This window comes from Enhydra lutris, unplaced genomic scaffold (assembly GCF_002288905.1).
Source record: "Enhydra lutris kenyoni isolate GAN:26980312 unplaced genomic scaffold, ASM228890v2 scaffoldscaffold30, whole genome shotgun sequence".
NCBI lineage: Eukaryota > Metazoa > Chordata > Mammalia > Carnivora > Mustelidae > Enhydra > Enhydra lutris.
The window spans coordinates 9,233,627-9,254,576 of NW_019154114.1; the positions used below are offsets into that span (position 1 = coordinate 9,233,627).

The 20,950-nt window shown below is 50.8% G+C and overlaps 1 non-coding gene across 1 annotated transcript; it reads right to left on the minus strand.

Moving 5' to 3' along the window:
- Positions 1 to 3,782: 3,782 nt before the first annotated feature.
- TRNAM-CAU lies at positions 3,783 to 3,855 on the minus strand. The gene has a single exon. It is a non-coding gene; the product is annotated as a tRNA-Met (tRNA).
- Between the last annotated feature and the right edge of the window lie 17,095 nt (positions 3,856 to 20,950).

The following is a 20,950-nucleotide window of genomic DNA, read 5'->3' on the forward strand; positions in this document are numbered from 1 at the left end:
TGCTCAGTGCTGCTGACTTGTACACCTCCAGGTGGTGGAGATGGTGTAAGATCTGTTAGGTGCATTTTACACAATTAAATCAACAACTAGGGAATTACAAAGATCAAGTTCAGAATAGTGGTGATCTCTGGGGAGGGAGGGAGAGAAACTGGGTCGTAAAGTGAGAAAAAGGGAGCTTTGACTCTATCTGCAGTGTTTTTTTTCTTCAAAAATGAAGTTGGTCTCACCCAGGTGCTCATTTTTTATTTTGACTATCAGGAAAGGGGACCGACAGGCCACAGAAGGGGAGAGGATATTTGCAAATCCTATTTCTGGTCAGGGACTTCTATCCAAAATACACAAGGAATTCTTATAACTCAACAATAAAAAGACAAGTAAACTAATTGTACACGGGGCAAAGGATTTGAATAGGTTTTTCTCCAAAGGAGACACACAGATGGCCAGTAAGCACGGGGAAGGATGCTCACCATCACTGGGAAAACGCCAATCAAATCCACCCTCTAGGAAGGCTAGAATAAAACAGACAACAGCAGGTGTTGGTAAGGATGTGGAGAAAGTGGAACCGTAAATGGTGCAGCTGCTTTGAAAAACAGTTCCGTAGCTCAAAGCGCTCACCTAGTTACCCCGTGACCCAGCAATCCCACTCTCAGGCATGTGTCCCAGAGAACTGGAAGAAGAAGAAAACCATGTAAGGAGGGAGGCAATAACTAGAGTGATAAGAGTTCTGAATTTTTTTCTGGGAAGGTAAAAGTCTGGAGTGCTGGGCTGCCTTAGTCAGTAGAGCACACCACTGTTGATCTCTTAGGGTTGTGAGTTTGAGCCCCATGTTGGGCAAAAAGATTTTTTTTTTTTTAAAGATTTTATTCGACAGAGAGACCGTGAAAGAGGAAGCTGGGGCAGTGGAAGAGGAGGAAGCAGCCTCCCTGCTCAGCAGGGAGCGGGGCTCCATCCCAGGACCCTGGGATTATGGCCTAAACCTAAAGCCGACGCTTAACAACTGAGCCACCCAGCTGCCCAAGATTACTTAAAAAAAAAAAGGTAAAAGTCCCAGTTAATAGTAGTCTTCATAAGTCGAGTAGTGGCATTGGGATTTCTAGGTTAATTACTAAAAGAATATTAAACAAGGGTACAGTTTCAAAATAGAGGGAAAATGTTGGCATAATAGAACATAAGAATAACATTAGTATTTATAATCAGTATAATCTTAATATGCATAATTTGATATTAATCTATGAATATAAATATGATAAAGCATTCCAAAAGAGAGGATATATGTTAACTAACTAGAATTTTTAAAAATTTTTAAAAAAGATTTTATTTATTAGAGAGTGTGCATGTGTGAGCGGGAGCACATGTGTGTCCACATGTGAGTGGGCAGGGGGAGGGGCAGAGGGAGAGGCAGGCTCCCCTTTGAGCAGGAAGCCCAATTCGGGGCTTGATCCCAGGACCCTGGGATCATGAACTCAGCCAGAGGCAGACACTGTACAGACTGAGCCACCCAGGTACCAGTTAACTAACTAGAATTTAAAATAAAACAGGCAGAACAAAAAGGGAAACCTTATTCAAATGGTAGATATAAATCCAAACATACCAGTAATTATATTAAATGCAAACAGAGTAAATATTCCTATTAATCTGTAGAGGTTGTATGACTGGGTTAAAAATATCTCAAATATGTGTTTAAGAAAGACATATATATGTATATTTAAAGAGATGTATATTTAAGAGAGACATATATATTTAAAGATCTTGTCAGAGCACAAGCAGGGGGAGCAGCAGGCTCCCCACTGAGCAGGGAGCCCAATGCAGGACTGGATCCCAGGACCCTGGGATCATGACCTGATCTAAAGGGAGATGCTTAACTGACTGAGCCACCCAGGTGCCCCTACAAGAAACATTAAAACAAGGATAAAGTATGAAACTCAGAAAAAGATGCTTCTTCTACACACTAAATCAAAGCAAGCTGATATTACTATTAGACCACACGTTGTTTAAAATGAAAAGCAATACTGGCAGTAAAGGAAACACTTCGTAAGTGTTCGATTCAGGTTCATTTCAGCAGGAAGACAGGAGAATTCTATGCTTTATGCATTAATATAAGCTCAAAATATATACAAATTGACAAAACAGACAAATCTATCAATAACCAATATTTCAAACAGACCCCAAAAAATAACAGATTTAAAAAAAAGAATGTAGAAGATGAACATGAGTAGAAAATATAGTTCATTGCCTATGACCAATACAGAATACATACTTTTCCCACATACACAAAAAGCATTTACAAAATGCGATCATACCGTGAGCTATAAATTTCAGTGGATTTAATTCTTATAGAGTATATTCTATGACCAGGGTGCCTGGCTGGATCAGTTGATAGAGTATGTGATTCTTGATCTCAGGGCCGTGAGTTCAAGCCCCTCACTGGTGTAGAGCTTACTTTAAAAATTAAAAATAAGTAATGCACCTGGGTGGCTCAGTGCGTTAAAGCTTCTGCCTTCGGATCAGGTCGTGATCCCAGGGTCCTGGGTTCGAGCCCCACATCAGGCTCTCTGCTCAGTGGGGAGCCTGTTTCCCCCTCTCTCTGTCTCTGCCTGCCTCTCTGCCTATTTGTGATCTGTCAAATAAATAAAATCTTAAAAAAAATAAAAATAAGTAAAAAATATACATATAAAGACTATAATATATATATTTTATTGATGTGAAGAACAAAGGCAAAATAAATGAGATAAAATTAAATTTCCTTCTAACTTGCAGCCCATTGACAAATACTTGAGGCAGGCCAAGTATGACATTCCTCCAGAAATTCCCGACGATTTTACTGTTAATGCTTTGCTAGAGGGAAAAACCACCTTGGCTAGACGATCCTACCTAGGCCTCCAGGATCCTTTAAATCTTTAACATACGAAAATCCTTTTGGAAACTTCGTCTTGACCTCCCCCAGCTCCAAAGCAGATCATCACTTGCCCCTCAACAATCCCAGCTCCGCTCCTGCCCAGGGTCCTGCCCCGGGTCTATAATAAAGCCACCTTTTTGCACCAAAAACCTCTCAAGGATTCTTTCTTGACTCTTTGCTCGGGAACCCCACGTCAAACCACATCGCTATGACCACAGGGCGACCAATTAAGATAGAAATGAATAATAAAAACTAGAAATTTCCCTATTTTGGAAAATAAGAAATATCCTAAATAATTAATAAAAGACTAAATCACAAAGTAATTGGAAGCTATTGTAAACCGAATAATCAAAACTTGCAGGGGTCAGCTGGAGCTGTGGGTAGAGCCGTGGCCTCGCCGGGGCCGCCAGGGTCGCGCCCCACCTTGCTGTCCTGGGCCACGTGGGGGGCGCCCCCGCCCTGAGCGCCCAGGTCCTCCCCCACCACACCCGGGCGGGCTCTTGAAGGCGGGGTCTGGGATGGAGCGAGGATACAGTCTCTGGAGACAGCCGGAAATGAACGTAGAGACCCGGTTCTGCTCCGAGTAGAGTTGGGGTTAAGGGAGGGGTCCAGGAGACTCGGTGTCACAAGTGCTGCAAAAGCAAGCGCACCACTCGGCCACGCTCTGTCCATTTCCCCGCTGTCACGACAGCACGGCGAGTTTTCTCACTTACGGCTTTTTATTCTTGGGAGGGGGCCGTGGTCCTTGCTCCCGCCTGGGGCTTGCGTTCCCGCTGAGTGAGGTCCCCGGCCGCTGGGGTCTCCATTCCTCCGTCAGCGGCGGCTTCAATGCACCGTCGCAGCAAGTTTTCTGCGCGCAGTGCATTGGAGCGCGGCAAAACCCTCGTGCCCTCTCTGAGGCTCGAACTCAGGACCTTCAGATTATGAGACTGACGCGCTGCCCACTGCGCTAAGAGGGCCACAGGAGAGGAATTCCTTTTTATCACTAAAGGGACATATCTACGGCCCCTTCCGCCGCCTGAGCCACCTTCACGGGTCTATCTCTCCCTGCAGCGACCCGGGGGTCCCTACCCCGCGGCGGGCCCCACGGCCTTGGCTTGTACTGACACGCGGGGAAGGAGGGTCGCTCCTGGGAGAGAAGCGGTTTCCGCGGAGAGAACGCGCGCCGAGCCCCGCAGCCCCGCGCGGACCCGGCCCCGAGCCGCGGCGCTCCGGGCAAGTGCCTGGGCTCCGAGGGTGACCCCGCCGGCGCGCTCGGGCACTCGGAGGGCGCGCGCCTGCCTCGGGTGCGGACAGGTGAGAGGGGGCCTCGGAGTCCAGGTGTCAGTCCAGAGGGCGGGGGCGGGAGAGAGGACCTAGGGCTGGCGGTGCTGGCGCGCTGGGACAGAGGCTGCGGGTGGGCGGCAGGGGGCGCCCCCGAGTAAGAGAGGGGTGGGTAGGGCCACGGTAGCAGGCGTGGGGGGCGGAGCGGATGACGGGGAGAGAGGGGCGTGAGGTCTCTAGGCTTGGTCCTGGATTAGGGGTGGGAGTGAGGTAGGGGAAGGGAGGAAAGATTTCAGAGGACTCTTGGGATGTGAATTCAGGGAAGCACAGGGAAGAAATTATGGTTACCTTGGACTTGTAAGTTTATTAGACTGTATTTTTGTATTTTCTTGCCAATGATTTGCTCCCTTGTTACCTATAAGGGTATCTCATCTGGAAGGTCAGAAGACTGGCACCATTGCCCGCAGCAGGGTTTTAAGTTTCATTGTAATAAGATGGGTGGGTGGGCAGAACATACAACCATCCCTAGGAAGGCTTTCCTTCCTTATTCCTTCCCCCCCCCCTTCCTTATTCCTGAAGGGAAATTTCTGCAGATGCCCAGACAGATGGCTCCCAAGGAATCATTCATTGCCTGTCCCATGTACCCAGCGATTATTACAGGTAAGATGACTACGTTGGACTTGTCAGCTTATTCTCTCCCCAGCTCTCTTGGGATTCTTGCTTTGACCCGAGTAGCAATATATTTTCATATCTGGTAGGACTAGCCCCTTCCCCCTCCTTGTGCCTTTAAGGGTTTTGGTGCTCCATTGCAAACAGGTTTCAAGTCACTCTTGTAACACAGTTCACACTGATTCCCTCTTATTTCCCTGATTTTCTATCCTGTGCTTCCAGATTGTTCTCAGTTGTTCCCTCTGTATCAGTTCTGCCTCCTGTCTTGACTGGGTGTTCCAGTCAGGTGATCCAGGGACAGGAGCTGACCCACCTCTAAGTACACCACATTCAGAAGGATGGGTGGCAGGGCTCTGGGCCCCACCCCAAGCCACCCTCTGCTGCCATCTCCTGCCCAGACTCAAGAGCGAGTGGGAGAGTGTGCACTGAGCAACGAGCACTGCATGGAGAGTCAACGGCTTGGGTTTGGTTTTCTCTCAGCTGCTACCCAAACTTGACTTTGTGGCTTCCCCTCCTTTTCATCCTGGGGAGGCACAAACTCTGCCCCAAGAATAGGAGGCTGAATCTGACAGGGGAAGGGCTTTTCGGGGGGCGGGGGGTATCAGAGCCGTGAAGCCAGAGCTCCCTCTACCTCTCCCACCTTGAGAAGTTGCAGAGGGAAGGACACACTTTGTTCTAGGAGTCTCTCTAAACATGCTTTGCAAGGTGTCCCCACGCCCAGGCTTGAGCCGTTTCTCACTGTCCTTTAGGGGAAATAGCCATTAGGGCCCTGCAGTGGTAAGACAGACCCTTGGCCTCCCAGCCAGGTGAGACGTATTGTCCATCCAGGGCCCTCCTGCCTTCCTCCCGTCTGCCTGCTCCTCCTAATCTGTTTCCTGGGCTCCTCCTGCACAGCGGCCTGAGACCGGCAGAGATGCTTCTCTCTCTCCATCACTTCTTCGAAACCTTTGCTATTCCCCTAAGATGATTGCTCGCTCTTTGGGGCAGAGGTGGGTATGGAATCTTCTGGATCCTCTGCAGCAGGTATATAAGAACTAGTTTTAGCTTATTGATCGGCCTGAGAGGGGAGGGCCTGAGAGGAGAGGCAGGTGCAGCTGGGGCGTGGGGGGTTGGGGGCTTATTGTGAGGAGTCAGTGTTGGGAGATCCCCCCCCCCCGCCAGGACTTGGGTGGGCAGGGAGTGAGGAGCTGAGGGGAAAAGCAGGCCCCAGGGAATGTGATGGGAGTCTCTGCTTTCTTTCTTTCCCTGGGGCTTTCTTACTGGCTTCTTCGTTACTAAAATCATCCCCTTTTCACACTTAGCTCAGCTGTGATGCCTCCCACGAGCCCCTCCCTTGATTCGCTGGTGGGTATTTGGTCCTCCCTTCTGTTCCCCTCCAGCTCTCTGGGCACTGCACATTGTGTTTGAGATGCCCAGCACCTTATCACCTCCGAGGAGACGGACAGGTTTATTTTCTCACATTCGGTCTCCTCGGCTTCCATCCCGGGGCCTCGTCCATGAATGAAAAGCCATTCTCTCTAGGTGTTTCTGCAGTTCGTGATTTCAGGGATGCAGGGAGGAAAAACTGCTTTGCGTGTGTTGGGCCCCTGATAGGACTTCGTTGACAGGGTCCTGGGGATTCGGCAGGAGGGCACTAGCAAATCAAGTAGAACCTCCCGCCCTTCTGCCCTGGCAGGGAGGGTCAGGGTCTTGAAATCCACCAGCCTGGAAAGTGAAGCCTTTCAGGGTCCCAGGAAGGGATGCCTGCAGTTTTCCGGCCCTTCCGCCAGGGGGCAGCCTTGCATCGCCTCTAACATCCAAATGGTTTGCATTGAATGCCAGGAGCCTTGCCTATGAGACCTGGCCTCTGGTCTCTGTTTTGGCTTTGACCAGCTGCATGATCTGCAGAAAGTCTCTTCACTTTCTGGATTTATTTCTCCTCTATGAAGGAACAGGGCCAATCCCTTCCATCTTATTCTAGGTTGCCACAATCCCATAAATTCCCTGAGCTGTGGCCATGCCTCCGGGGAGGGGGGACTAAGTCCTCTAGCGTCTACTTTTCATAATGCCCTTACAAGACCAGGTCTTGGAGAGAGCCGTGCACGGCTGCTGGAGTGAGGGGCCTCTGTTCGTCTCCAGGTCGGCTGTGATTGGTGGCCTTGACCCCTCTGTTCCCATGAAGTGGTGACCACACCTGCACCGGCCTCGCCAGGCTGCAGCCTCCAACCTAGCATGGACAGGCAGCCGTGGTGACTGTTGCTTATCACTGATTGTTCGAGCACTGTGAGCCGGAGGACCTCTTCTGGCTTTGCTGAGCTCCGCTGCTCACTGCCTGGTGTAGAGGGTCCAGCATTCTCAAGGGCATCTGCTAGGGAACAGGAGCAGCCCCCCAGAGCTGTGCCACCCCAGTCCCCTTGGTTCTAGTCCCCTGGTTTCCAAACCTGGCTGCCCATCAAAATAACTGAGGAATGCTTGTTATTTACCCACAAGAAAAGTACTTATTTAAAACGTTAAATTCGTCAATTTCTGAGTTACTTACAGAGCTGAGAGGAGCTAAGCTAAGAACGTCATTCGGTAGGAGGAACGCATTCAGGCAGTGGTTTTTGTAGTGGTCAGTTTTTTCAAAACCCCAAACCTCAGATTGTTGTCTGCGTGCACCTTTTTGGACAAAAGGAAATTCTTAACTTGGGGAAGGTGCATATTGCATCTTCTCAGTAGGTCTCAGGGAACTAACTGTATGTGGAATCCTTGTGGGGGTGGGTAGGGCTCAGGGGCTCCTCCTGGGTGGGGCTGTGCTGGAGCTCCTTGGTGGATGGGGCGTCTTTCTTTTGGGATGTTCATGGGAATCACAGAGATGACAGGTGGCCTGTGACATCCACTCTTTCAAGGAGAAGGATTTCTTTTTTTTTTTTTTTTAAGATTTTTATTTATTTATTTGACAGACAGAGATCATAACTAGGCAGAGAGGCAGGCAGAGAGAGAGGAGGAAGCAGGCTCCCAGCTGAGCAGAGAGCCCGATGCGGGGCTCGATCCCAGGACCCTGGGATCATGACCTGAGCCGAAGGCAGAGGCTTTAACCCACTGAGCCACCCAGGCGCCCCAAGGAGAAGGATTTCTTTTATCTATTGGTGGGACCCCAGCTGGGTGCGCCAGGAGGAGGCCTGCCATTCACTTGACACCCCATGTGACTCCTAGGAACTGGTTTTGGGGCTTCTGGTCCATGTGGAGGGCAGGAAGAATAAGACCCCACAGATTGGCTTCTTGTTGGTGTCGGGAGCCAGATTTCACCTGTGCTGATGGTGGGCCAGAGGAACTCTCTGGCCATTGGGAGTGTCTTCTAGGAAGTTTCTGGTGACTTCTTACTTCTTGGAGTTGTTTTGAGGGATGTGGTTTGTTGATAGTAAGATTCGTATGAAAAATAAACTTGCTAGACTATCCAGGGAAACATTGCAATGTTGAAAAGGGGGAGGGTCCATTAGTGCTTGTTCACCAGACATTAAAGCAAAAAGTAAATCCTCTGTAATTAGAACAGCGCGGCCGTGGCACATGAGTAGACCAGTGGAATAGAGCAGAAAGTGCAGAAATAAACCTAAGTACAAAAGGAAATTGATAAAAAAAAAAAGGAAATTGAGTGTGGGATAAAGGTGGCATCTCGAATCTCAGAGGCAATGATAGCCTTTTGAATAAATGGTGCTGGGAAATGGGGCAGTTATTTCAAAAGAGAATTAAATTTGTAGGTCACATCGTATGGAAGAGTGCACTCAGATGGTTCATGAATGTAGATGTAAAAAAATGAAACCATATAAGTACTACTGTGAAAAGAAAAAGCACGGGTATATTCTACTTAAGCTCCATGTAAGGAAAGGATTTCAAACACCATAAAGTCAAAAGACAACTAAAAAATAGGGAGAAAATATTTGCAACACCCAAAACTAAGGGCTTCTCAACAAAGATGGAGACTTACGCTCCCTAATACATAGAAAACTCTAGAGAACTGAGGGGCAGAGGATGAAATTTCCAAAGGAAAAATGGAAAAAGACTTGGACAGTTCATACACACGCCCGAAGACCATGGTCCGCAAACATGGGACATAGTGAACAAGAACATTTGTAGCCCGAGATCCGTCGGTTCCAACAGCTGAGTGCCGGGTGCTGCCCTGGCTTGGCTCCTGGAACGTGGAAAGGACATTAATGAGCAACTGGCGAAATGTGAGTGCTGTCTGTGAATTAGTTTACATCTCCACGTTCATTTCCTGCTTTTGCTCCTGGCGTTCGCCGTTACCTAAGTGTTAACATCTGGAGAAGCTGGGTGAAGCGTGTGTGGGAGCTTGATTATTCAGTCGGAAAATTACTTTTAAGAGAAAAGTTTTAAAAATTAAAAAAACAAACGGATAAAAGTGAGCGCCCTCTGGTCTCCCTCTAGAGATTCTTGTTAGTGACTCTTAGAAAGGGGACTATGGGGGCTCTATTTTTAACAAGCTCTTCTGGTATTCGGGTGCAAAGCCCTCTGGAGCAGGTGGGCTGTAACATCTGTTTTATTCATTGGCATAAGAAATGTTTGAGAGTCTCCAACCTCAATAAATAATCAATAAAACCTGGAGGCATAATGGCTGCCCTAGTTGGAGCACAGACCTGGCCTGTGGGTGTGCCAGGCAATTTCATGTTTCTCTGTCAGGAAATACATCTGATATTTTTTAAAAAAATGTTAATTTTTTAAAAAAGATTTTATTTATCTATTTGACAGAGATCACAAGCAGGCAGAGAGACAGGCAGAGAGAGGAGGAAGCAGGCTCCCCGCTGAGCAGAGAGCCCGATGCGGGGCTCGATCCCAGGACCCTGGGATCACGACCTGAGCCGCCGAAGGCAGAGGCTTTAACCCACAGAGCCACCCAGGTGCCCCCAATTTTTTTTTTAAATCAAAGGCTCCCTATGGATCAGATACTTTCTGGATTAACTGAATCCCCGAATTCATTTATACAAAATATATCGATGGCTTTGTGTGCCAGGCTGACCCCGTTTTGTGGGGATGAAAAATGGAAGAAGAGTCAGTTCCTGTCCCCAAGGAATTTATGATTCACTGGCTGAGATGCACCCTGGGAAATAATGCTAACAGACGCCAGAGTGTGGTCAAGTCTTGGGGGGCTTGGATTTGAGCTGCACCTGCCGGGGCTGTAGATGGGCAGTTGGTCACTTGGAATGTGGGGAAAGGGAACAGCCTGAGAGGCAGTTGGGGGGGTTGGTTCCAAGCAGAGAGGACCGTTGGAAGAATGAGAAGGCTGCTGGAGAGGGATGGCTCAAGGGGACAGCTCCAGGTCTGAGATGACTGGATGAAAGGTAGTGATATGAACCAAAATAGGGGAGCCGGGAGGGCTCGCTGGTTTGAGATAGGCGAGTCTCCCTTACTGTGCTCGGGTCTGTGAGCGGCCCCTGAGGACCCTACATTGGGGGCAGGAGACCAGCATGGCCATGCTGAACTAGCCTTCTGGAGAGAGTGGACCCAGTGCTCTTGGGGGGGGTGGTGGTGGCTGAGGCCAGAGGGAAGGGTCAGGCACTTGGAGCTGGTTGGGTTTCAGGGGAAGATAGACGTCCATGTGCATATGGTCCCCTGGCCTTTGAAAATGTGGGTCTGTTGAAAAGAGGGAGGCTCAAAACAGATTGGCCCCCACAGCTGCCAGGGGAGGGATTATGGAGGGAGAAGGCGTGTCTCGAGGGTCCTGGGTGGGGCCATGTGCACCGGGGCTTAGGAGAGGGGTGTTTGATTCAGTAACCCCTGTTCTGACCCCTATTGTGTGCATGTGGGAGCTCTGTCCTTCTTGAGTTTTCTCGCCTTTAAATCTGGAAGGAACACAACACGTCTGGAAAGCACTGTGGTAGGATTAAATGGCTCACATATGTAAAGTGATTTCAGGTTGTGTGCAGGACTTATAAATGCTACCATTTAATTAGGAGTCAGGAGGAGACTGAAGGAGCAAGTCAAGGGGCTGCAGAGGCTTCCCAAGCCCTGAGAAGAGTGAGTCCTAAGAAGTGGAATGGCGTCATCATGATTTCAAGCAGCCGCTAGATGCCAGGTAGGGAAGGGATATTAGCACAGACAGTCCTCACTCTAACCTTAGGAGGGATTTTTTGGTTACCATCCCCAGTCTATGCTGAAACAGACTGAAGATACAAGAGTGTGACTTACATTTTCTGTTCTGATCTGGACTCTGAGTATTAAGTGGCCCTTGGGTTAAAGGTTGGCTGCCTCTGGAGATGGTCATTTGCAGGATGTGTTTAAGTGCTGAGGCTCTGCTAAGTGCAGGTGACCTTAAGCTGTCCCCACCCTCCCTGGCTGGAGTGCGGGTTGATCATAACTCCTGCAGAGAGACTGGCCATCCTTTGTCCTGGGAGTCTCTAGAAGCACTTACTATGTCTCTTTCCTGCATCCAACCTTCCAGCTGCCATCTGGGAAATAACTCCTTGAGATGTTCCACATCCGACGGACTCATCCTGAGCCTTCCTGCTCCAAGTCTTTTCTCCTAATTCTGCCTCTCCATCCCACCTGTGCAAATCCTGCCACCGTTGCCCATAGGGACCACATCCCTTCCTCCCCAATTGCTCTGGCCTTAAAAGGGGCCAGAATGAACTTGATCCTTCCTCTGAACTTGTAGAGAAACTTCCCTCAGCATGACTCCTTTATACCTTTCCTGCTTCCCCGGGAGGATTTCTGTTTCTTCGGATGGTTTAGACTTTGCTGAGTTCCCTGGGTAAGAAACATCTCCCAGGTATTGAATTCTCAAGTGTCCCGATTGTGGGCAGGTTTGTGCAGGATTCAGGAAACCCAAGTGTTCATCAGCAGGGCTGAGGTAAGAGGGCTGGGAGAATCCCAGGGATCCTGGCAGACATGGACCTGGCCAGAGCGGCCAGCCAAGAGAGGTGGGTAGATTCTTGAGGTGGACAGCCACTGTGAGCCATGGTGAGTTAGGAGGGAGAGCAGGAGGAAGGAAGAGGAAGCAGTTGGGACAAGGGACGAATGAGGAGGGACATTGGCTGTGTCTGTTCCTGGCCCCAGAAATGCCTTTCCATGTTCTTCTGTCTCCCTCCATTTTCCTCCAGAGCTCACCGTATCTGCCACTAGAGTACCCCGCCCCCCCCCCGATCCATTTGCTTGGTACTGGGTCCCCCATCCCTCTGCACTCACTCCGTCAAATCTTTGCTTCACTTGGTTATCTGCCTCACTCTGGAAACTCCACGGGGGCTGGAACAGTGGCTCACCATCTCTGGTTCTTAACGTACCAGACCCAGTGGCTGGGCTGCCAAAAGCCACCAGTATGTGATCCTGACCAAACCCATTCAGGGATGCAGCAAGGGAGAGGAAGGAAATGATGGTGGGCACGAGTTTCCCGTTAACAGGGATACTGGCGGTTCCTCCGGGGTTGTCTATAGCGAAAGGAGATACTCCCCGGCGGGGGGACGGGTATGCACTGAACCCCACCCTCTGCTTTCCTGGGCAGGGACCCAAAGAAATCTGTGAGGCCTACCTGAGGTTTGGGTTCCTTAGCAGTTAGACAGCAGGGGGTGCTCTGGCCCCACCTAGAGCCCTACCTCGGACCCCCCCCTAGTCCTCTCCCTCCTGCCGGGAAGTGCTGACCCCAGCGGCAGGATGCCCACAGGTGACATTGTAGCAGCTGGGAACCTAGGGCGGTTGGCTGGCTCCTCTTCGTGGGGCCGAGTGTGGGGAAAGAGACCCTCCCCTTCACACCTTCCAGCCCGTTATACGATGCAGACCCTCCCCCAGATCATCTCGGGCTGTGGTGCTGCTCTGTGGAGCCTTCATGCTCTGTGGCTTTAGACATTGCCCTTAGGGGACCGGAGTCCAGAAAATCCACGTCCTCCTGCTGTGGGGACTGGCCCTACACCAGGTATTTCCCGTCCCCTTCCCAGAAGCCACCCAGACACAACTAGGGGGACGAGCAAGCCAGGCAAGGGAAGAGCTGGAGCCTCTTAGGGAGGAGCCCCAGGCAGGCCGGTCGGAGGCTGTGTTGAACACAGGGCAGATGGGGAAGGGCTGTCGCCCCGGGGGTGGCTGTTGTTTTCTGAAACAAAAATTTCTCCATTGGAATACGACTATTTGCAAACTATCAGGAAAATGTGCCTGGGAAGACAGTTGGCTGGAACCCAGTCTCCTGCTTGTCACAGGCCTTCCGGGGACACGAAGGGGCCGCGCTGGGTGGCTTTCCACAGGAAGCCGGTGGTGAGACTGGAGAGTCGTCGGCTGGAAATGAGGACAGAGGAGGAGTCCTGTGCCCGAGTGTCAGAGCGCGGGCATCAGTCTCGGCTGGAGGAGGAGAGTCCCCTCGGTCCCCGCACCACAGTCAGCCCGCCCGCGTCCCCAGCCATCTCTTGCCATGGAACAAAAGCAGAGACAGACTCCGGGACCAAGGAGAGGTTTAATGGAGGAAGAATGAGGACTCCTCGGGGACTCTGGTGATTCGTCATTTCCAGAGGCTGACTGGCTGCAGGGGCCCGTGAGGAGCTCAGAGAGGGGCCCAGAGGAAGGCTGGCTGGGCGGCTTTGGTGCCCACAGATGCAGGCCATGTGCCTGGGAGCTGACTTTGCTGGCTCCGTGAGTCGATCGCCGGGGTGGCAGGTGGTGTCCACAGGTGAGCATGGTCGGAGATGACCAGGCGCTGACCCAGACTGCTGCTCCCTGCCTGGCCTGAGCCCAGGGTGGCCCCTGCCCAGCCCTGCCACTCGGGGGAGGCGGCACAGGGCCCTTTGCCTGCAGATGGGGCCTCCAGGGGAGGGCACTGCCTCCACATTGGTGGGTGTCCACGCCCACACGAGCGCCTGTGGAGCTGCGGCCCCGCGCAGGGTGCTGTCACCCCGCTGGCCTGCGAGTGGAGGGCGGCCCAGGAGCGTGAGCCCCATGGAAAGCCAGCCTGGAGCTGGAGTGCCAGGGCCTCGCCTGCGGCTCTGCCACTTGCTGGCTGTGCTACCTTGGAAAAGTTTTCTTAAGGCTCTCTGTGCCCCAGTGTCGTCCTCTGTCACATGGTGATCATAACAGTCCTGACCCGGTTACTGGGCTGTGAGGTCTAAATGAGGTAATACGGGCCACAGGTTCTTTTGAGCAGGATTTCTTTTACTTAGAAGGATAAAAAAAAAAAAAATGGAATACTCCCTAAGAAGGGTTCCTGATCTCAATATCTTTGGGTTCTTGATATTGGGAGGGGGGCGTGTGGAAGGGCATCAGGGGTAGAATGGCATCAAGGACTCCTCCAGACCGCAAAGCCTCGTGTCTGTGTGTATGTGCGTAAGTCACTTCCCCTCCCTGCCCAGCACAGGTTCTATATACTAAGACGCTCGGGGGGCGGGGCCTGACTGGAGATTGGATGCCTGGGGGGGAGGGTGTGGTGGTTCACGTGTCTTTATTTGAGACCAGCGTTTCTCAGCCTCGGTGCTATTGACACTTGGGGCCGGATGACTCGAAGCTGTGGGGTGCCGTCCTGTGCATTGTAGGATGATTGACAGCATCTGTCGCTCTTCGCCTCGAGATGCCAGTTGTGACAATCAAAAATGTCTCCAGATGTTGCTAAATGTCCTCAAGGAGGGGAGAGGGGGACAGACGGCCTCTGCCGGAAAGCTCCTGCTTTGTCCAGTTTTCTAGGCAGCGAGCCCTCTCTAAGCAGACCTTCTTCACTGTCCCGAAATTTATAACAAAGTCGCTTTTCTGAGCCTCCATCTGTCTGTGTCGCCCTGTGCGCGGTCCACATGGGGTCCAGTGAAAATCCTGGCAAAGGGTTTTTCAAAATTGGTGGACCGTGGGCTTTCCAAACCCCAGTCCCGTCTGATATAAATTACTGGTTCCTTAACCTGGCTGGGCAGCTGGATCAATTGGAACTTGGTTTTTATTGTATTTCTTTTTCGCTCAAACCTAAAGGGTTTTTAGAGCGTTAAATGCAACATAAATCACTTAGTCCTTTACTATTAAAACCCGAGCTATGATGAAAATTAAACAGTTAATTCTGTGGAGCACAAGATCTTGAGGTAATCTTCTTTTGTGGTGAATACATTTTTTTTTTTTTTTAAACCACAGACCTCATATGTGTAGTTCCACATTCAGGGGAAAGGCCAGAGAAGGGTTTTAAGGAGAAGACCCAGCAAGAAACAGATGTGGAAAAGGAATCGGAAGCATTGGAGGTTCCCACTGTTTAGGATTCTCGGCACGGGTACCCTCGTGCTGGGGCATCCTGCTTTTTTCCTAAATGCTGTGGAGCTTGCTTTGGGGCAGGTCCTTTCAGCCATGGGTTTGCCAGCACCAAGGCCCCCTGTCTCGGGACCAGGGTGCCCAGGAGCGGGCATCAGAAGCAAGCTTCGGAAATGTTGGGGTTGCAGCCGGGAGCGCCTCTGGGTGACAGATTGTCTTAAACGAAGCGGCTGGTGTTTGCCCTGTGGGATTTGGGAGGTCTTGTCAGTAACACCCGGGTTCAGGAGCAGCATGGCGTCCAGCTCGCCGAGGTGTGTGTCGGTAGCACTGAGCGTGGTCATTTGAGTCCCCTTTGTATTCGGTGGCCTGGGCTGTCATCTGCACAGCTGGTCCTGTGGGCACGGTGATTAAGATTCCAACCAGCGCCTGGGGACACCATGGCTGTACCAGGATAGATGTAACCTACATGCGGAGACATCTAGGGTCCCGTAAGGTGTGGGCACCCTGGCAAGGATGCTGGCTGCTTGGAAGGCATTAAGATGGCTCTGGGCAGAGCAAATGCGGCTCCTGTCCCGGGGTTTCTTAAGAATGCACTTGGATGCTGTTCCGTGTGGACCAAGTAGATGCTGTGGGTCATCCTAGAGCTGAGCAGTAGGAGACTTGTGATGGCAGATGGGCGTGGCAGCCCCAGGGCAGGGATATCTGTGATGAAGTTAGTTGCAAATGGGCCTCTCAGAGAGGAAGTTTCTTCAAGCCAGACAAGCTAACACCAAGGGTTGTGGTGCAAATCGCCCTAACAGTGTAGAGTTGTTGTGTAGACGGTCTTGCCTTGTAGATGGTCGAGCTGATGCTAGAGTGGATCCGGTCTCCACTGGTGGGGCCACAATCTCATTTAGAAGAGCCAGGGAGGACGGGTGGGGCAGGCGATGACGGGGTTGGCCCTGGATTGGCCATCTTTGTGGGCACCGAGTTGGGTCCTCTTTGACACTGACACTGTGGTTCTCCTGCACTTGCCTGCTGAAGTGAAGGGTTTCAGCGAAGCACAGAGACGAGGTCGGGGGCCCGAGACCTCAGACAGGCCTGGACCCTGGTGGAGGCTAGGCTCCTCCAGTGAACCATGAGGAGAATCTTATGGTTTGGCTCATTGCTGGCGCTGGAAGGAAGCAGTTTGAGCGATGGTCTTTGTAGTGCTTAGACAGTTTTTTGAACCCCCAAGCCTCAGATTGTTGTCTGCGTGCACCCTCTTGGGCAAAAGCATGTTCTTACTTGGGGAAGGTGCAGATTGTGTTTTCTCAGTAGGTCTAAGGAGAACCACAGGTTCTGAGCCTTCGTTTGTCTGCCTCCTTCTGTGCACGGTCCACATGGGGTCCAGTGAAAATCCTGGCAAAGGGTTTTTCAAAATTGCTGGACTGTGGGCTTTCTAAACAGGTGGAAGGACAGGAAGTCCTTCTGGGTGGGGTGGTGATCTCTGTCCCCAGTGGGCTGGGCATCTCCATCTTGGAAGTCATGGAGACGATGGAAACAGCAGGTGGCCTGTGGCATCCAGCTCTTCAGAGGAGAAGGATTTCTTGCCTCTACTGGTGGGACCCCAGCTGGGCCAGCGAGGAGGCCTGCCATGCCCTCAAGGCCTCAGATGACCCCTAGGAATTGGTGTTGGGGCTCCTAGTCCAGGTTGGACTCCTTCAGCAAGAAGACCCTATGGGTTGGCTTATTTTCAATGCCAAGAGGCAGACCCCACCTGTGATGGTAGCTGGGCTAGAGGAGCACTCTGGTCATTGAGGGCACCTTCCAGGAAGTTTCTGGTGACTGCTTACTTCTTGGAGCTGTTTTGAGGGACACTGTTTGTTGACGCTCTCTTTCCATCTTGGTGTGTTTGTCCTAAAACGTATCTCGGATTGGAGGCATCCCATTTCTGTGGCAAGAGCTCTTGTAATGTCCTGTGCCGTGGATGGGATTTCATGGCTTTCCAGTTTAAAATGCAACTGTATATTTTACAGGACCTTTCTTGATGGTTGTTTTTTGTTTTTGTTTTTGTTTTTTTAGTTTTTTCTCCAGGGCCTGGATTTCCTCCTGGTTCATTTTCCCTTCCTCAAGCAGCTTCTGCTCTTTTCCCTTCCTGCTGGGCTGTCTGTGCGTGCCCATGACGTGTTGCCTGTGGACTTCATTAGGGCCTGCGGGGTGCTGCCTTCCTGCCGCATGCGAGCAACCACCCAGGGCAGGGAGCACCTGCCTCCTTCGTTGCTTCATGCCCTCTCGCAGTTCTGGCCAACGGCCCCATGGTCCCGCGGGGGACTGGACGGCTGCATCTTTCTCAAACCACCCTCTTTCTTCCCGACTCTGTGTTGCAGAGCCATGACCCTGCAGAGCCATGCCAGCGGCCTCCTGAAGGCTTGTATGATGCTCTTCTCGATTTTTGGGTAGTGTCTGAGCCATACATATTCTTCCCTGTTCTTCCCGCTACGCCCTGGTGGCCCCTCCCTATCCTGGTGGAAGAGAAAGAGGCTGCCCGTTTCAAGCCAGGGTGGACAGTATTTCTGTCTTGGGATGATCATGGTCAGACACGATCATCAGACTTTGTCTTTTCTCATCCTGGGATTAAACTGCTTTCTGACTCGTGGTGCATCGGAGGCTGGTGGGGGAGGGGGTTGGCGGTGTGAGCCATGGTAAACGCCCCCGGGGATGTGGACTCCTGTCCAGCCTCCTTGGTGGAGGGATGCGGTGCACGTGTCAACTCTCCGGAGCTTTTGTAGCCTCCTCACCTTTTGGGGCCAATTTCTTTTGCCTGTGGCTCTTCCTCTTCTTCCCGGTTAATCCAGCTGTGGCTTCAGCTGCGTGGTCTTTGATGAAATAGCCTGTCTTCCGAGGAGTGTCTCCTGACTTCAGTGATTTTTCACGAAACCAGAGGCCAAAGAAACAGGGGCCCTGGAAGGGGAGTCGCAAGCAGCAGCCCGGCTTCTCAGGACTCAGGCCACCTTTGGAGAGGGACTAAGACTGTGCCCTCTAGGCTGTCCCTGACTTCAGTTTCTCCTTCCCGGGTGCTGACAGTAACCCTGGGGGTTGCTCCCGCCCTGAAGCCAGGTTCCGCCTTTGGTGATTTAGAGCAGGGTTTTGTTGTGGGGGAAGAAGAACCCTTCAGAACTTCACTTTGGTTTTTAAAATTTCCATTCCAAAACCTTGCTTTCCTTTAACCCTTTAAAATCTGTTTGCAGTTTCTGCTCTAACAAATTGTATCGATCCCTTTTAAGGAGGGGGGAGTCCGTGAGATTCTGGGTCCTGTTCGGAGCAGTTAGTGGTGAGAGCCCGGGACTGAGGATTGCAGGCAGGCCTGTCCTGTTCGGCCCAGGGCTGGTGGTCAGCAGCTCACTGGTCTCTCCGCGTCCCAGAGGGGCAGGGTGGGGTGGGGATGGCGGGGCGCTGGCTTCAGGGACTTGCCCCCTCTGCTTGGTTTAATGCTCTGCTGTCATTGTCTTGAAATTCTTTATAATTTCTGGAAGAAGGAAGCCATGTGTTTTCTTTTAGCACTGGGCCCTACGAATCACTGACGTGGTTCGTCCCGATGAGGGGCAGTTCGCTGAGGGAGCTGTGGAAGAGGCGGGGGTTGACGATCGGGGGTAGAGGGTGGGTGCGGGTGGGAAGGGAAGGAGCCATCTTAAAATCAATGGGATGAGGAGGGCGAGATTAGGCTTTCTGTATGGGACTCAAGGCAAGAACATCCGTGTGATCATCGGCCATCTCATCAGACCGGGAGCTCTGGGCAGGCGGGGACAGGTGCGCTTTGGTTCTTGGCTCTGTCACCCCCGGCACGGGTGCAGCACAACTCATGGTTGTAGTTAACCCCCCAGAAAATGGTTGTCAGCCCGTGACAGGTCTCAGAACCCAGCTGAGTGACAGCGGAATGTGCTGCTTTGGCAGCTGGTGAGTTTCCTCCTGGTCAGGGCACTCGTTAAGCAGAAACCAGCTCCTTATTTGATGTTGTCGTGATGGTTTTCTTGGTGTTTTCACACAACAGAGCATGCTGCCTTTGGTACATTCCTTTCCGTGGCCCTGAACTTGTGGATTACTCTGTGCCTTTTGAAGAGCGTTGTTCTCCCAGCCTCTGGCCCTCCAGTCAGGATTTTTTCTGTCTCTGCTGGGTTGCTTTTTTCTAACCCCCACGACCTCCCCCAGTTGGGCACCATGACACTCTTAACTCATGCACCTTAAAAACGTCCGCTGAACGGGATGGCGGAGGCTTCCTGCACGTGCCTCCCCACTGGCTGGCACTCCCGCCCTCATCCCTGCAACTGAACCAACCCTCTGGTCACCAGTGAGGTGGTCTGAACATAGTGAAGATGCTCGCATGGCCTCTGAGCTCTCTACCTACCCGGACCTGCCTTCCCTGTCCTGGGAGCTAATCCCTCCCAGCTTGTGGGTGTGGATGTTTCCCTGCTCTTTACTGTGCCTGGATTTGCTGGAAAAACGCCTCCAGGTGATATGTCTTTAGGAAGGAGGTGGTGCTGGAGCCTATGAGAGGGTCAGTGTGTGGTGTCCGTTCTGTCCTGGGCAGCTACAGCTCAGTGGGGGAGCCCAGAGGTACTTTGTTTTGGGGGTGGGGGCTTGAGATCCTCACCTCCCACATGCAGAGGGTTAATGTAAGCACACTTCTCAGTTCCTGGCAGGTCATTATCAGTGGTCTATGCCGGGTCCCTCTCTTGGTGTTGCACTCCCTTTGGGTGAGATTTCCCACAGCCATTCATCTCCCTTGGGGACAGCCATTTGGGATGCTCAGTGGGGGTCCTTTTTTTTTTTTTAACGCTCTGCTGTAACAAAACATCATTACTGTCTTGTGTATAAGCACATTTAGTTCACATAGATGAAATTGTTAATGCCATTTCTTATTCTGTTTCCTTCCTCCTTTAGCACTGTGTTTTAAGGTGCGGTCTTCTGCTCTACGTTCTTAAAATGTATTGAGATTACCCCAAGAGCTTTTGTTTATGTGGGTTAAAACTATCGATACTTGCTCCATTAGAAATCAAAACAGACGTTTACAAATTTTTTTTATTCATTTGCAAATAGAAATGGTGAAAACATTGCAAGTTAAGATAAATAATATTTTGGCATTATTATGAAAATAGTTTTGACCCTGCAGACTCCTTGCCCTGTAGTAAGGTGTCTGTTTGTTCCAGGATCCAGAAGGATACTATGAAGGGTAAGGTTTGGAAAGTGAATTTCATTTGTCTTGCTTTATAAAACCTGCATCTGAAGAGAAACGGTGAAATGTAGTGTATTGTAGGAGAGTTTGCTAGGTTTGATGGGCTTGCCTCCCTGGTTTACTGATCATTGCCTGCAGTATGGAAGGTTATTCTAGATAGCAGAGACTCTGTGTCTTACCAGAACACTTTTTGGTGCTTTATGTTGAATTTGTCCTGTTGTAGGATAGGTGATTTTAAAACACAAAAAACCAAAAACTTATCCGTTATGAACATGCCATATGTATATATGTATATGTATATAAACAGGCATTTCCTGTTTATTTTACTTATTTCATAATCCATAAGGATTTTTTTTTAAGGAAACGAAGAGGATATTCACTTATTTTTGGTCCGTGGTTTTCAGTATATTATTAGGTTGTGCAACCATCCCCACTATCTAATTCTGCTTGATTCCAGACAGAATTAATTCCTAATTAATGAATTCCTTATTGTTAGGGCCCTAATTAATTCCCCAGCTCCCAATTTGAAAATGAAACCCTGCGCCCACTAGTGGTCGCTCCCTGTTAAGGTACCCCTTCCCCACCCCCTGGCAACCATGACTCCATTTCTCTCCTGGCCTCTCAGTATACATGGCATCACCCAAGATGGGGCCTTTTTTGTCTGGCCTCTTCTACGTAGTGTCACATTTTTTAGGTTCATCCGTGTTGTAGCCGTGTCAGCACTTCATTGCCTTTTGTGGGCGACTCTCCAGTCATCCCCTCGTATGGAT